This window comes from Bos indicus x Bos taurus, chromosome 9 (genome assembly GCF_003369695.1).
Source record: "Bos indicus x Bos taurus breed Angus x Brahman F1 hybrid chromosome 9, Bos_hybrid_MaternalHap_v2.0, whole genome shotgun sequence".
NCBI lineage: Eukaryota > Metazoa > Chordata > Mammalia > Artiodactyla > Bovidae > Bos > Bos indicus x Bos taurus.
Genome location: NC_040084.1, coordinates 42,055,797 through 42,070,818, shown reverse-complemented (window position 1 = coordinate 42,070,818; position 15,022 = coordinate 42,055,797).

The following is a 15,022-nucleotide window of genomic DNA, read 5'->3' as shown; positions in this document are numbered from 1 at the left end:
TCAAAAGACATTAGAAGACAAATGGAAAGACAGTCACTAAAGGGGAGAAAAGATTTGCCATTCCTATAATTCAGACAATGGATTAGTATCCAAAATATATTCAGAAATTTCCAGCAAATAAAAGTCCAGGACCAGACAGCTTCACAGCTGAATTCTACGAAAAATTTAGAGAAGAGCTAACACCTATCCTACTCAAACTCTTCCAGAAAATTGCAGAGGAAGGTAAACTTCCAAACTCATTCTATGAAACCGCCATCACCCTAATACCAAAACCAGACAAAGATGCCACACAAAAAAGAAAACTACAGGCCAATATCACTGATGAACATAGATACAAAAATTCTTAACAAAATTCTAGCAAACAGAATCCAACAACATATTAAAAAGATCATACATCATGACCAAGTGGGCTTTATCCCAGGGATGCAAGGATTCTTCAATATTCGCAAATCAATCAATGTGATACACCACATTAACAAGTTGAAAGATAAAAACCATATGATTATATCAATAGATGCAGAGAAAGCCTTTGACAAAATTCAACATCCATTTATGATAAAAACCCTCCAGAAAGCAGGCATAGAAGGAACATTCCTCAACATAACAAAAGCCATATATAATAAACCCACAGCAAACATTATCCTCAATGGTGAAAAATTGAAAGCATTTCCCCTTAAATCAGGAACAAGACAAGAGTGCCCATTCTCACCACTACTATTCAACATAGTTTTGGAAGTTTTAGCCACAGCAATCAGAGAAGAAAATGAAATAAAAGGAATCCAGATTGGAAAAGAAGAAATAAAACTCTTACTGTTTGCAGATGACATGATCCTCTACATAGAAAACCCTAAAGACTCCACCAGAAAATTACTAGAGCTAATCAATGAATATAGTAAAGTTGCAGGATATAAAATTAACACGCAGAAATCACTTGCATTCCTATACACTAACAATGAGAAAACAGAGAAATTAAGGAAACAATTCCATTCACCATTGCAACGAAAAGAATAAAATACTTAAGAATAAATCTACCTAAAAAAACAAAAGACCTCTATATAGAAAACTATAAAACAGTGATGAAAGAAATCAAAGATGACACAAATAGATGGAGAAATATACCATGTTCATGGATCAGAAGAATCAATATAGTGAAAATGAGTATACTACCCAAAGCAATCTATAGATTCAATGCAATCCCTATCAAGCTACCAACAGTATTTTTCAGAGAACTGGAACAAATAATTTCACAATTTGTATGGAAATACAAAAAACTTCTAATAGCCAAAGCAATCTTGAGAAAGAAGAATGGAACTGGAGGAATCAATCTGCCTGATATAGATTCAATGCAATCCCTATCAAGCTACCAACAGTATTTTTCAGAGAACTGGAACAAATAATTTCACAATTTGTATGGAAATACAAAAAACTTCTAATAGCCAAAGCAATCTTGAGAAAGAAGAATGGAACTGGAGGAATCAATCTGCCTGATATAGATTCAATGCAATCCCTATCAAGCTACCAACAGTATTTTTCAGAGAACTGGAACAAATAATTTCACAATTTGTATGGAAATACAAAAAACTTCTAATAGCCAAAGCAATCTTGAGAAAGAAGAATGGAACTGGAGGAATCAATCTGCCTGACTTCAGATTATACTACAAAGCTACAGTCATCAAGACAGTATGGTACTGGCACAAAGACAGAAATATAGATCAATGGAACAAAATAGAAAGCCCAGAGATAAATCCATGCAGCTATGGATACCTTATCTTTGACAAAGGAGGCAAGAATATACAATGGGGAAAAGACAGTATCTTTAACAAATGGTGCTAGGAAAACTGCTCAACCATTTGTAAAAGAAGGAAACTAGAACACTTTCTAACACCATACACAAAGATAAAATGAATTAAAGATCTAAACATAAGACCAGAAACTGTAAAACTCCTAGAGGAAAACATAGGCAAAACACTCTCTGACATAAATCACAGCAGGATCCTCTATGATCCACCTCCCAGAGTAATGGAAATAAAAGCAAAAATAAACAAATGGGACCTAATTAAACTTAAAAGCTTTTGCACAACGAAGGAAACTATAAGCAAGGTGAAAAGGCAGCCTTCAGAATGGGAGAAAATAATAGCAAACAAAGCAACTGACAAAAAATTAATCTCAAAAATATACAAGCAGCTCCTGCAGCTCAATTCCAGAAAAATAAATGACCCAATCAAAAAATGGGCCAAAGAACTAAACAGACATTTCTCCAAAGAAGACATACAGATGGCTAACAAACACCTGAGAATATGCTCAACAATACTCATTATCAGAGAAATGCAAATCAAAACCACAATGAGGTACCATCTCATGCTGGTCAGAATGGCTACTATTAAAAAGTCTACAAACAATAAATACTGGAGAGGGTGCGGAGAAAAGAGAACCCTTTTACACTGTTGGTGGGAATGCAAACTAGTACAGCCACTATGGAGAACAGCATGAAGATTCCTTTAAAAACTGGAAATAGAACTGCCATATGAACCAGCAATCCCACTGCTGGGCATACACACCAAGGAAACCAGAATTGAAAGAGACATGTGTACCCCAATGTTCATCGCAGCACTGTTTATAATAGCCAGGACATGGAAGCAACTAGATGTCCATCAGCAGATGAATGGATAAGAAAGCTGTGGTACATGTACACAATAGAATATTACTCAGCCATTAAAAAGAATGCATTTGAATTAGTTCTAATGAGGTGGATGAAACTGGAGCCTATTATACAGAGTGAAGTAAGCCAGAAGGAAAAACACCAATACAGTATAATAACGCATATATATGGAATTTAGAAAGATGGTAATGATGACCCTATATGCAAGACATCAAAAGAGACACAGATATAAAGAACAGTCTTTTGGACTCTGTGGGAGAAGGCGAGGGTGGGATGATTTGAGAGAATAGCATTGAAACATGTATATTATCATATGTGAAACAGATCGCCAGCCCAGGTTTGGTGCATGAGACAGGATGCTCAGGGGTGGTGCACTGGGATAACCCTGAGGGATGGGATGGGGAAGGAGGTGGGAGGGGGGTTCAGGATGGGGAACACATGTACTCCCATGGCTGATTCATGTCAGTGTATGGCAAAAACCACTACAATAATGTAAAGTAATTAGCCTCCAATTAAAATTAATTAATTAACTTAAAAAATATATATACACTTTAAGGCTCCTGTGACTCAAATGAAAAACAACTCAATGGGAAAATGAGAAACATCATAAACAGGTATTTCACAAAAGAAAATAAAAGTGGCTAATAGCACAAGGACCTACTGTATGGCACAGGGAACTATATTAAATATCTTGTAATAACTTGCAATAGAAAAGAATCAGAAATATATACATATATGTTAAGTCACTTTGTTGTACACTTGAAATTAACAATATTGTAAATCAACTGTACTTCAATTTTTAAAAAATAGATGGCCCACAGACACCTGAAAAATGTTCAGCCTTATTAATAGTCAGAAAAATACAAATTAAAACGAGATAATTATCTGATATGAATAACAAAAATTTTAAATAAGCCAATAATAACTTGACGAGGATGGGAAGCAGGATCTTCCCTGGTGGTCCAGTGGTTTTGAATTCACCTGCCCGTGCAGGGGACATGGGTTGGATTCCTGGTCCAGGAAGATTCCACATGCCACAGGGCAACTAAGCCAGTGCATCACAGCTACTGATGCCCGCATGCCTAGAGCCCATGCTCCACAACAAGAGAAGCCACTGCAGCAAGAAGCCCACACACTGCAACAAAGAGTAGCCCCTGCTCCCCACAGCTAGAGGAAGCCTGAGAGCAGCTGTGAGGACACAGTACAGCCATAAACACATAACTGATTGTAAAAAGGATAGGGAGCAACAGTGACTCTTATCACCTCCTTCTGGGAATGTAAATTAATAGAATCATTTAAGGGAAACAGTTTGAGTAGGTAATAAGGCTGAATAAGAAAGCACTTCTACTCCTGGGTTTATATACTAGAGAAACTCTAGCATATGTATATAGGAGGCATGCACAAGAGAGAATCTGAGAGATAAGAGACAGAGAAAGGGGAAGGGAAGAAGCCAAATGTCCATTCCTAGTAGTGAGGAGCAAGTACCTGTGGCATGCTCACACAGTGGATTATTACATAACAATGAGAATGAAGAAACCATACTGTGTGAGTGTACAATTCATTTAATACCAAAACTAAACACAGTATTGGGAGAAAAATCACTGAAGACTATGTTATATGTTATTATATAATATACATACATTATTTAGAGATACATACATAAGTAGTAAAATTATGAAGAAAGCAAGCAACTGAGTAAAACACAATTCAAGGTGGTGATTATTTCTGGTGTGCTGGTAGGGAGAAGAGATGCAATCCAAGAAACACAAAGGAGTCTCCTTTCAGATACTACTGAGATTGTTTTTTCTAATGTGCTGCTAGGATAGAGCAGTCATTTTATTTCATTCTTTGGTGGAAGTCGCTCAGTCATGTCCAACTCTTTGTGACTCCATGGACTGTAGCCCAGCAGAGTCCTCTGTCTGTGGAATTCTCCAGGCAAGAATACTGGAATGGATTGGCATTCCCTTCTTCAGGGGATCTTCCCAACGCAGGGGTAGAACCTGGGTCTCCTGCACTACAGGTGGATTCTTTACCATCTGAGTATAGATATATTCATACAGTATTTTATATGTATGATACAGTCACAGTCAAATGTTAGATATATGTTAGGATCTTAGCTTCATTCTCTTATTGATTTAAATCTAGTCCATCCTTGGGTGAAGTGCTCCTTCACTTTGACTTATGACTATCATATTCTAAATCTGAAGCTGACCTTGTACCTGCTCTACCATTATCAGAAGTCAGGTTTCTGTCCTTTTCTGGCAACCTAAGCCTGGGGGTACCAAGATCATCATCCTTTCCAGCAGTGTTTGCTCAGCCAGTAAATGCAAGAGGAGAAAAAGAGTTTAATTATAATCAAATTTCCAGGAGATTCTTTCCTCTAATGATGTTCACATACAGTGACTCCAAAATAATTCAAGAGAGTAATGTAGGCCTTGAAAGCTAACCAGAGTAAGTGATGGAAAGACTTGATGCCAGTATGTCACCCCTTTCAGGAGTGGACCTTATCAAAGTCATTTAGTGTCCCCCTCTCAGAAGACCTTCATTGGTAAAATAAAAATGATAAGCAGTTGTGCTGGGTATTCTTAGAAGCTGTGGTCATAAGCTCTCTATTAATAGACAATAGAGCCTGTCATCAGTTCTGTCTAAACCTACACATTGCTGTTAAATGATTCCTTTCAATGTGGAAGTTTTATCACTGACTCCCACTTGTATTTTCATTTTTCATCCTAATAATGTGTTATCACAGTCTTTACACACTCACTCAACTTTTGCTGACATGGAAAAAGCAAAAGATCCTGTCATTTATTTGATTGGAATTTGCAAAGGCATCAATAAACTAAAATCATACTGAGAACTGGTGGGGGAAAATGTTGATTTCCAAATGGGAATTCAAAATATACAGTGGAGTAACAGCTATTCTAGATTTCCACCAGAGATTAGCACATAAGGTACTACTGAAATTCAGAGTTGTGACATCTTTAGATAAATATTTGCCCTTAATTTTCACAGCCTCTGATTCTCAGAGCTCCCCTCTCACTGTGCCAGTACCCTAGCCTGATGTCTTTGGAGGGTTTCTGTACTAAAGCTTAGCCATTTAAGACTTCAGTTAGCCAGACTCAGAGCACAAAAATGCCTGCAGGTTCAAGACAAGAAGCGTTCCCCCATAAAATAAAACATTGGGATATCATCTGTTAGCACATGCCAGCCCTTCACCCAATAAATGGCTTCCCTTACACCAGCACTTAGTCCTTCCTTCCTGTTGATTCACTTGGGTACCTGGTCCTCGAAGAAGAATGCACCAATCACTTGTATGCAACCACTGCCAACCAAGCTTAGGACTGTCAGAGAGGCTTCTGCACTCCTATTTTGAAAGGAAACAAGAAGAGATGAACTCCTAGTTCCTCCATAAGTGCTTTTCAGACGAGTGACAATATTAATCCTACAATTTGGTTTTCTTAAATTACTGCCACTTCTCGCACTACTGTGTATCTATAAAGTAATTAGATATCTTTTCCCATATATTACATGGGCAAGTCCACCTCATAACTACATAGGGATGATGAAGTCTTCCTTTGGGGACCCCATCCTGGTATCCTGTCTCCCTCATCTGCTCATTGATTTAGGAATCTGCCTTCCCAACTTGTGTGTAAACAGAGGGCAAACTGATTTTTGTCTCCCTTCTATCAGGACCACAGTAGTTGTTCAATCTGATGAATGGTCACGCGAGGTACCAAGGGGACGTTTCTTTTCCTTCCTCCTAAACCACTTGCCAATATTTCCCCCAACCTGGTGCATTCAACCCTCACAGGGTCCTTGCCGTCACCTCATCCGCATTTTCTGAAGCTGGTAGGCCTTGAGCAGGAATCTAGCGTCCTGCCTGGAAGGTGGGTTCGGCCAGGAGGTGGCAGCGGAGGCGGGGACAGGGACGCGGCAGCCACACCCACGTCCCTTCCCACTCCGCGACTCCCCCAAGCCCCTCTCCTTCCAGTCTCCCCCCACCCATTCCCCCCACCCTTGCAGCAAGACTGAGGCAAAGGAGCAAGAGGAGAATCTTGGCCGCGGCCCCCTCCCCCGCCTTATAAAAAAGAAATTGACTTTTGTTTGGAGTTTGTGAAAAGTGGGGCTCGGGGCCCAGTCAATGGGGCGCCCCGCAGTGCGGGCTGAGTGGAGCTAGCGCGAATCGCTCAGCCGCGGCCCCAATTAATCCGCCCTTTGTGCGGCCCGCCCGGCCGCCCCCGCCGCAGCAGCACCAGCGGCCCATTGTTCGGCCTCGCCGGGCCGCGGGATTTACCCTTTTCAAACAGCCGGTTTTGTCCACGGCAGTTCGAGCGGAAGTTTCTCACTGACAATTTGCCCCAAATAGATAGATTTGTCAGAAGCGACCTTCGGGAAGGAAGCAAAAAGCCACCGGCCTGAAGGTTGGGCCGAAGACTCGACGTCCCACCCGCGGTCACGCCGCCCTCGGCGCCCCTAGCCCGGCGGCCCGAAGCCCCTCGGGGGTCCTTGATCCCTGGCACCGGCTGAGCAAGACACTTCGAGGACTGATCTCCATTTACCCATCTGTAAAATGGAACAGCTTGGCGCTTGCAAGCCGTAAGTCCAGCGCTTTGGGTCAATTATCGCGTACAGCATTCATTTCCTCTCTCCCTTCTCACCACCTTTAAAAAAAAAATCAAAAACTGTAAGAAAATAAAACCTTTCGACTTAAGGGACGACTTGAAACAGCCTTGAAGGTGGGTCTTGGTAACAAGTTCCGGATTGCGCACGTGTTGTTTCTCTTCTGCCCTCCTGCTCCTCCTTAACAAAGATGTCAACCGTGCTAAATCACAGGTGGTGCCTTTGTAAGACCGACTATTGTCCCCTCATAAGTCAAGATATAAAACGCTTTGTACTGAATGGGCCGTGATCTGGAGCTCTCAACTTGGGAGTCAGGCTGTTAGATTTTTTTTCCCACCCACCAGAGCCGCTCTTCCCCCAAATGACCTCACTTAATAAGCAAAATCTAAAGGTGGGGGGAACCCAACATGCTGTTGATGAAAAGAATAGTTACTGATTTCTTCACACTTAATGGCAAGTATGAATCTTTTAAAATACCAAACAGTTCTGTGAATTTTAAGCAGAACTGAATTGTATTAATCAGTTGATGGTTTGTTCATTTTCTATCACTAGAGGAGAAATACAAAGGTTGGGACTCTACAGCTTCTATTTTTACTGTACTCAGGCAGTCTCTTTCTTTAGAAAATTTCCTGCTAGTTGCACATGAGAGAGAAAATTTTAAAATCTGTTTTTTGTTTATCCATCAGGTGAATACACACTTCAGCATCATACAGAGGAAACCCTAGGTGGTCTTTAACAAGATTTCAGTGGTTAAGAGCTACAATTTAGAGAAGATGACAATACATACACAGTGTCAATAGTATTTAAACAAACATCCCAGACAACAGAATAATGATTATTAACTATGATGCTTTGGGCTTCTGACTAATTTCCCCTGCCTGTCTGCAGCCAAACAGCTGCAGGATTTCCACACACACACCCCTCCTTAAAACTGTTTATGTGCATCATTTTAAAAATTGCATTTAACAACCATATCCTTCAAACAGGGAATGGTTTAGTAATAGTGACAAAGCCGGTAGCAAGAATGTCTTTCATGCTAAAAGGACTCTAACAGGAATCAACTCCTTCAAAAGATTTTACATCTCTTGAAATGTGGACCAGTGTCTGATGCTGTATGTTCTGGAACATGGGTTTACATGTCTAAATAAATAAAGCTCTTTAACCCTACTCAACATTTGCACAGTGTTTTCAAAAGTGATTAAATTGTACAACTATCCTGAAGTGTACACCCTCCTAGGGTTTGAAAATATTATAGAAATCAAAAGAAAAGGTAATCCAGTTGGCAAAAAAAAAAGAAAAGGTAAGATTATTTTGTGTAATTCCTTTCTCACTTCCAGACAAATACTAAGTTTTAAAAATTACTTTAGTGATCAGGACATTAAAATTAATACATTCCTTGTATACCCCCAACATGCAACTCCAAACATAGTTGCTAATCCAACTAGAAAACATATTTAGGGATCCAAATATGTGCTATTATGAATACTTGAGTAATTATACATTATTTTAGCTAATCATAAATGTATGGATTAAAGTTGAATTACCTGCACTGTTCTCATTGTCGTTTAGCCTTTATTAAGCATCTCCTTGTACTAAAAGGTGGTCAAAATAGCCTTCAAAAAAGGCATCTAAATAGTTATATCTTATCTTTAGAGAGAGAAATATATGTTTAATATGGTACATGTGGGCATTTCAAATATCTCATTATTCAATATCCTCATCTGAAAAAAAAAACAGTAGATTTCAAATGTTTCATCTATTCCAAAATCATGTCAATTACACCTGAAATTTTAGAGCCTGGGAGAAATGTCTGCAGCCTACCTCCTGGGTTGTGCAGTGCTATACCTGAAAGGCCAAATCCTCCTCCTCTCAGCAGGCAATCATCTTATGCCCTGAAGCATGAGATCTGATTACCCCTATCATCATCTTAGCTTGCATAGATACAGATGTTATTAACGGCTGTAGTTTATCCAACCCCTTTTAAAAACGCAGCTGCAGCATTTGACTTGGGGACCTCCTGTGAATCCCACTGGTTGACTCCGTCTTGCACAAAACACGTGGGGTTGGGGGGAGGGAGACGAGAGGGGGAGGTTTGTTTTGTTTTGGAGGATTTTTTTTTTTTTTTGATTCAGACTTCCCTAAATAGCCACTCGGCATCTTTGTAAGTGATGTGAATTCTGAAATTACTTACTAGAATAGGGGGCCAACAGAGTACTGTGTGAACTAGATCATTTAGAAACAAAGCCTACTAGAATGTAAGCTTTTCACTGCATTGGCAGAGATGGATATGTGGTCCTGATACATTTATTGACTGAATAAAGAATCGAATCTCTAGTTTATTCTCAAATACATTAGTGACATTTAACCCAGCTATCCCATTTTACATAACAATTGTTTCTACTAGTGTAATCTGGATAAAGCAGGTTCTCAACCTGCTGTGGAGGGAGTAGAGAGGTGTTTTTAAAATCTGAAAGGCCCAGATTGACAGTCCACACTGATCAAATTCAGTGATTAATTGTTCAGTCTAATTATTGACCTTTTTCTCTGCATCTACAATTAGTGTCTCTACGTAGTTCCTCTTGTAGCCTACATCATCCCCTCTGCAGAATAAAAAGAGACCTCATATGTCTTCTATCCATTTGGACAAGTAAATTTTAAGTACTTACAGAGGGAGAGTTTGAAGAAAAATCTGTTAAGTGGAAGAGTCTGAAGTTCCAGAAATACTGAACTATTGCTTCAAGATGCACAAAACACTTTTCTTAATTCTGATTACTTCTCTTGTGAGTAAAATTGCCTTAATTGGAGCTTCTAGAAGCCCTCCTAGGAAATGAGAGGTGGCTCAGTGCAATGGAATTAATATTTCAAAGAGCATTAGACTCAGCAAGAAGAAATCTGGGTTCTGTGATTGGCCTTTGTCTCTAGAAGAGTGACTTAGGACAAGCTTTGTCTCTAAGGGTCTCAGTTTTCTCATCTGTAAAATGATGAAATTGGATGAGTACTGATCTCCAAGGTTGCCTTTAACTTGTATGCTCTATAATTCTGGGCTAAATGGAAGCCAAGTTGAACTGTGCAATTCACAGGAAATTAAGAGGTTGAAGGAGGCTTGGTGGCCAGTCCTTCCCTGGATGTAGTCTTCTTTCTTGTTTCTCTAGTCATGATTTTGTTTTAGAAGATAAAAAATTACCTCTTTCCAAGGTTTGGAGTCTAGAGGACCTGTCCCTACTCTCTATCCTCCCCATTGCTGGGGCAAAGCAAAAGCAAGTCCCTCACCCAGTCTCAGCTTTCTTTGTGAGTACCATCAGTCAGGACCACTATTACAGTCCACATTTATCAAGCAGTGGTATGTGCCAGAGTGGTAGGGCTGGCAACTGAAAATGACTCAGACAGTTGGCTTCATGGAGCTCCCTGTCTAGTTGGAAAGCTGGGTATCTCTTACGTGTCCTCTGAACTTTTTGCTCTGGCGACTAGGAGCAAAGAAACAGACATAAAAAAGAGGCAGCTTTTTCTCTGTTGATCTATCTGGGGAACACCATTTTCTTTTTCTTTTGTTCCTAGTCACATCTCTGGTTGTTTCTGTTTTAAATACATTTCAGGTGTGTCATCTTATAGGGAGGGATACTAGGTCTTAAAGCAATTTGACATGAGAGCCATAATAAATTTTTCCTGCAACAAGGCAGGTACAAACAACTAAAATATTATATGTAGGAAATAAAAGTAAAATATGGGAGAAGTTTCCATTTGCTTTTTCTTGGGGCAAAATGAATATAAAAGTGCAGTGAGACTCTAGAAGCTTCTAATCCTCAGCCTGCCCCTAAACTTGAATTTCTTCTGCTGATGTGACCCTAAGAGAATGTGTGAATAAATGTAGAGACACAATTTGTTATTTGTTAAGAAAAAAAAAATGAGCGCATCACACAGGGCATTGTCTCACTGTTGCTGCTGTTAGCACCAATACTAGATTGTGTGAGAGAGGCATGGGTGCAGGGGTGCTGTTAGTGAGAAGTAACAGACAGTTAGCTAACAGAGTTCTAGAAAATGTCAAGGAAAAACTCTACAATTCAGCACCAGTTGAGTCTAGAGCACCTGGGTGTCTTTTCTGGATTATTCTCAGTGTTTATGAGTAGAGTTACCTAATAGGAGCCAAACAACTTGTAGAGAGATCCACAACAGACTCAGGAGCAAGCCTGACGAGATTCACTTACTGAGCCCTCACTGAGTACCTGCTTTGTACTGGACACTCTGCTCCATGACCCACCTTTTCTCCAACTCCCCATCCACTTAGGAAGCAATAACCAACTGTAGGTTGAATTATGACCTGGAAACAAATGAAATCAACTCTCCCTTTCATGTAAACAAATAAAACTTGTGTCAGAGTGTCTTTTAGAAACTGAACATCAAACCTCAGTCAACCTTAACTGGTAGATTTTTGCCAGATGTTTTCTGGGTCTGGGTATTTCTCAACTCTGCTTGTCCATGAGGTGAGGGGAATTTTAAAGGACTGGATCTCTAGAGGTAGGATAACCTCTGAGAGGGGGCTGATCACTGATTGGTGAGGGGACTCTGTTCCACACCAACTTTAGGTCTGCTTGCTGATGGGAAAGCTTTTCCTTTCTTCTTTACTGTTTTAATTTAGCATATTGGAAGAGACAGTTAATGGAGAAAATGGTACCGTTTTGGGGGGAAGCTAAGTGAATGGAGATCTAGGGGTCAGGCCCAGATAATCTGATGCTAGAGGGGTGTCCTGCACCCCTGCACCTCTCATGCAATCTAGTTCACAGGACTCTACTTCTCCCCTTCTTTTGTTGTTCTAAAACGTTTTTAAAACTAATTATAGTTGATTTACAATATTTCAGGTGTATAGCAAAGTGATTCAGCTGTATATGTAACATTTTTTCAGATTCGTTTCCATTACAGATTACTATAAGATTATTGAATACAATTCCCCGTGCTATACAGTAGGTCCTTGTTGATTATCTATTTTATATATAGTAGCATGTATCTATTAATCCCAAATTCCTAATTTATCCCTCTCCCTAAGTTTGTTTCCTATGTCTGTGAGTCTGTTTTTCTGCTTCCCTGTTTAAATGGTGAGAAGGAGGATTAGTAGGAGAGTGAGCTTTGGTAGAAGACATTTTTCAGAGGCAGTAGGTTCCCCTGAGGAGAAGGCAATGGCACCCCACTCCAGCACTCTTGCCTGGAAAATCCCATGGACGGAGGAGCCTGGTAGGCTGCAGTCCATGGGGTCGCTAAGAGTCGGACACGACTGAGCGACTTCACTTTCATTTTTCACCTTCATGCATTGGAGAAGGAAATGGCAACCCACTCCAGTGTTCTCGCCTGGAGAATCCCAGGGATGGCAGAGCCTGGTGGGCTGCCGTCTACGGGGTCGCACAGAGTCAGACACGACTGAAGCGACTTAGCAGCAGCAGCAGCAGCAGCAGATTCCCCTGACTCATAACCAGTTTTCCAAGGGGCATTGACAGCCTACCCAACTCCACACTGATTTAGGGTCCCTTGGATATTTTTCCAGAATGTCCTGTATTTTCCTCCAGTCGAAAGCACTTATCACCTTTTATGAGTCTTCTCTCCCTGTGACTCCTTGAAAAAGAGGTCATGTCATTAATCTCTGGCACATAGTGGGTGCTCAGTGTTTGATGAATGGGGTAGATTGCTGGATGGTGAGAGAGACCCCTAGATTCCATCATCCTTCTCACGGTCGGTCTTATTTCTTATCTCCTGGACAAAAATGTAACCCTGTAATAAAAGATGTCTTCCCTGTGTTTTTTGCTTCCCTTTTGTTGAGAACCCCATTCTCACAAAAGGATAGAGGAAGTTAGAGACTATGTTTGGACCTGGTCAGAAATGCTTCAGAACCTCTGGGGTATGACCACCCCTTTCCAAGCCAACTTTATAAACCCGTCCTTACAGTTAATATCTTGTCTGTGTTAAAAGGTATTTCTGATACATGGCATTTGCCCTTTATCAATCACTTCTCATTGTAGACTCACAGAAAAAAATCTTTGAAAGTTAATGTTAACAGGACTTAATCATTTTACAAATAATTACCTGGAGCCCAGAGAGGTCTAGTCACTTGCCCAAGTTTACACAGCTTGTTGGGACAGAGCCTGAACACCCCCTCAACCTCCCCTCCCACCCCCACCCCCATCGGCCTCCCTCTCCGGGCTCCCAGTGATTAGCCTTGCTGTGTCTCCAGCTACTTCTTGGGAAGTCTGCAGTCAACTTCCACCTTCATTCATGTGCCCAATGTTTCCGCAGCACATAATAGGAATCAGGCAGCGTACCTGAGCCCATGGACACGAAGATGAAAAGTAACAGTCCCTACCTTGCAGAGTCTTTCTTCTCTGAGGTCCGACCTCAAGAGTTCCAAGTTTCTGCACCTTAGATCCGAGGTCCCTGTGTCCTGCAGCAGCTTCCAGTGAGCAGAAGCCAGAGAACACTTGGGTGCCAGGCTCCTCCTGGACCTAGTGGGCAATGGGGCCCTAGCCCCTCCTGCCTACCCTGGATCTTGTAGCTGCCGTTGCCACCGAACCAATCATGCCAGAAAGTCATCATGATGATTTCAGAACTGCATTGTGATTTATGCAAAGCGCGCAGATAATTACAGCCAGGCGCACAGAACACAGGACGAACATGCTGTGGGTGTGTGCGAGCGTTGTGTCTTTTGCCAGAGCTGGATGGTGTGTGTGTGTTTCTATTTAGTGGAATTATTTACACCCTGTGAATCGAAACCAGGGGCATGAGACAGACGGGACAATTCCGTTTTGACTTTGAGACAATTGGTGAGTATTTTCCACAAGTTTAGTTGCCTCCAGCTGAGCCGGTAGGGCGAGTGTCTGGAGTAGGGAAATCAGTCTTTAGACCCTCTACCACAGTCCTCCTACCTCCAAGCCTCTACACCTGCAAAGCGACGTTCGGGTCTCCCTGTCACAGACTACTAAACTTCTACCTTGAAGACAGGCAGGGCCGAATCTTCCACGTCGGCCTTCATCTTTGCCCGAAATAGTTTGGACTCTTTAAAGTTCTTTAGCTTTAACTAAGTTCCCCTCTTTGCATCCACATGGCAGGTGTTTTGGTGGTGATGGCGCTTGTGGTAGCGATGGTGGCAAGTGTATTTCTGAAAGTCATAATCCCAGTGTCCAAAATAGAGCCTGGGATAGTAACTGCGTTTCTGAAACGCCGCCGGGAAATCATTTCTTTTTCTAGGCGCGGAGTTTGAGTTTGTACTACTCGGGCAGGGCCAGCTGAGCACAAGTCTGCCCAACTTGATTGTCAAAAATGTTGACTTACTGTCCTGTCTCCTAAACCACCCTCAGGATTATGGTTTTGTATCTCATTTCCCTGATCTTCCACTTGGAAAAACAGAGGAGGTATAATTCTTGCTCTTTCTGGGTATCCCCAGACCCGGGTCCTGCTTGCTGCGCAGCACTAGCACCGCGAGGCGTACACGGGCGGGGGCTCCAGGCCCAGCCCAGGCCTCTGCGGAAAGTTGCGGTCACGTGCTGTGGCAGCAAACAGGGGCGCACAGCCAGCGCCCCTGAGCCTCCGGGGCCGAGGAACTGCTGCTCCCTCCAGAGGCCGGGGGCGGGGCGGGGAAGGGAGGAGAGGACGGGACGCAAACACTTGCACACACATACTCAGATCGAAAGCCTGGAGAAAGTGGGATCCGGAGCGGGCGGATAGAATTGCGGAGTGCTAGTATCTGTTCATCTCCCCCAGAGCGTG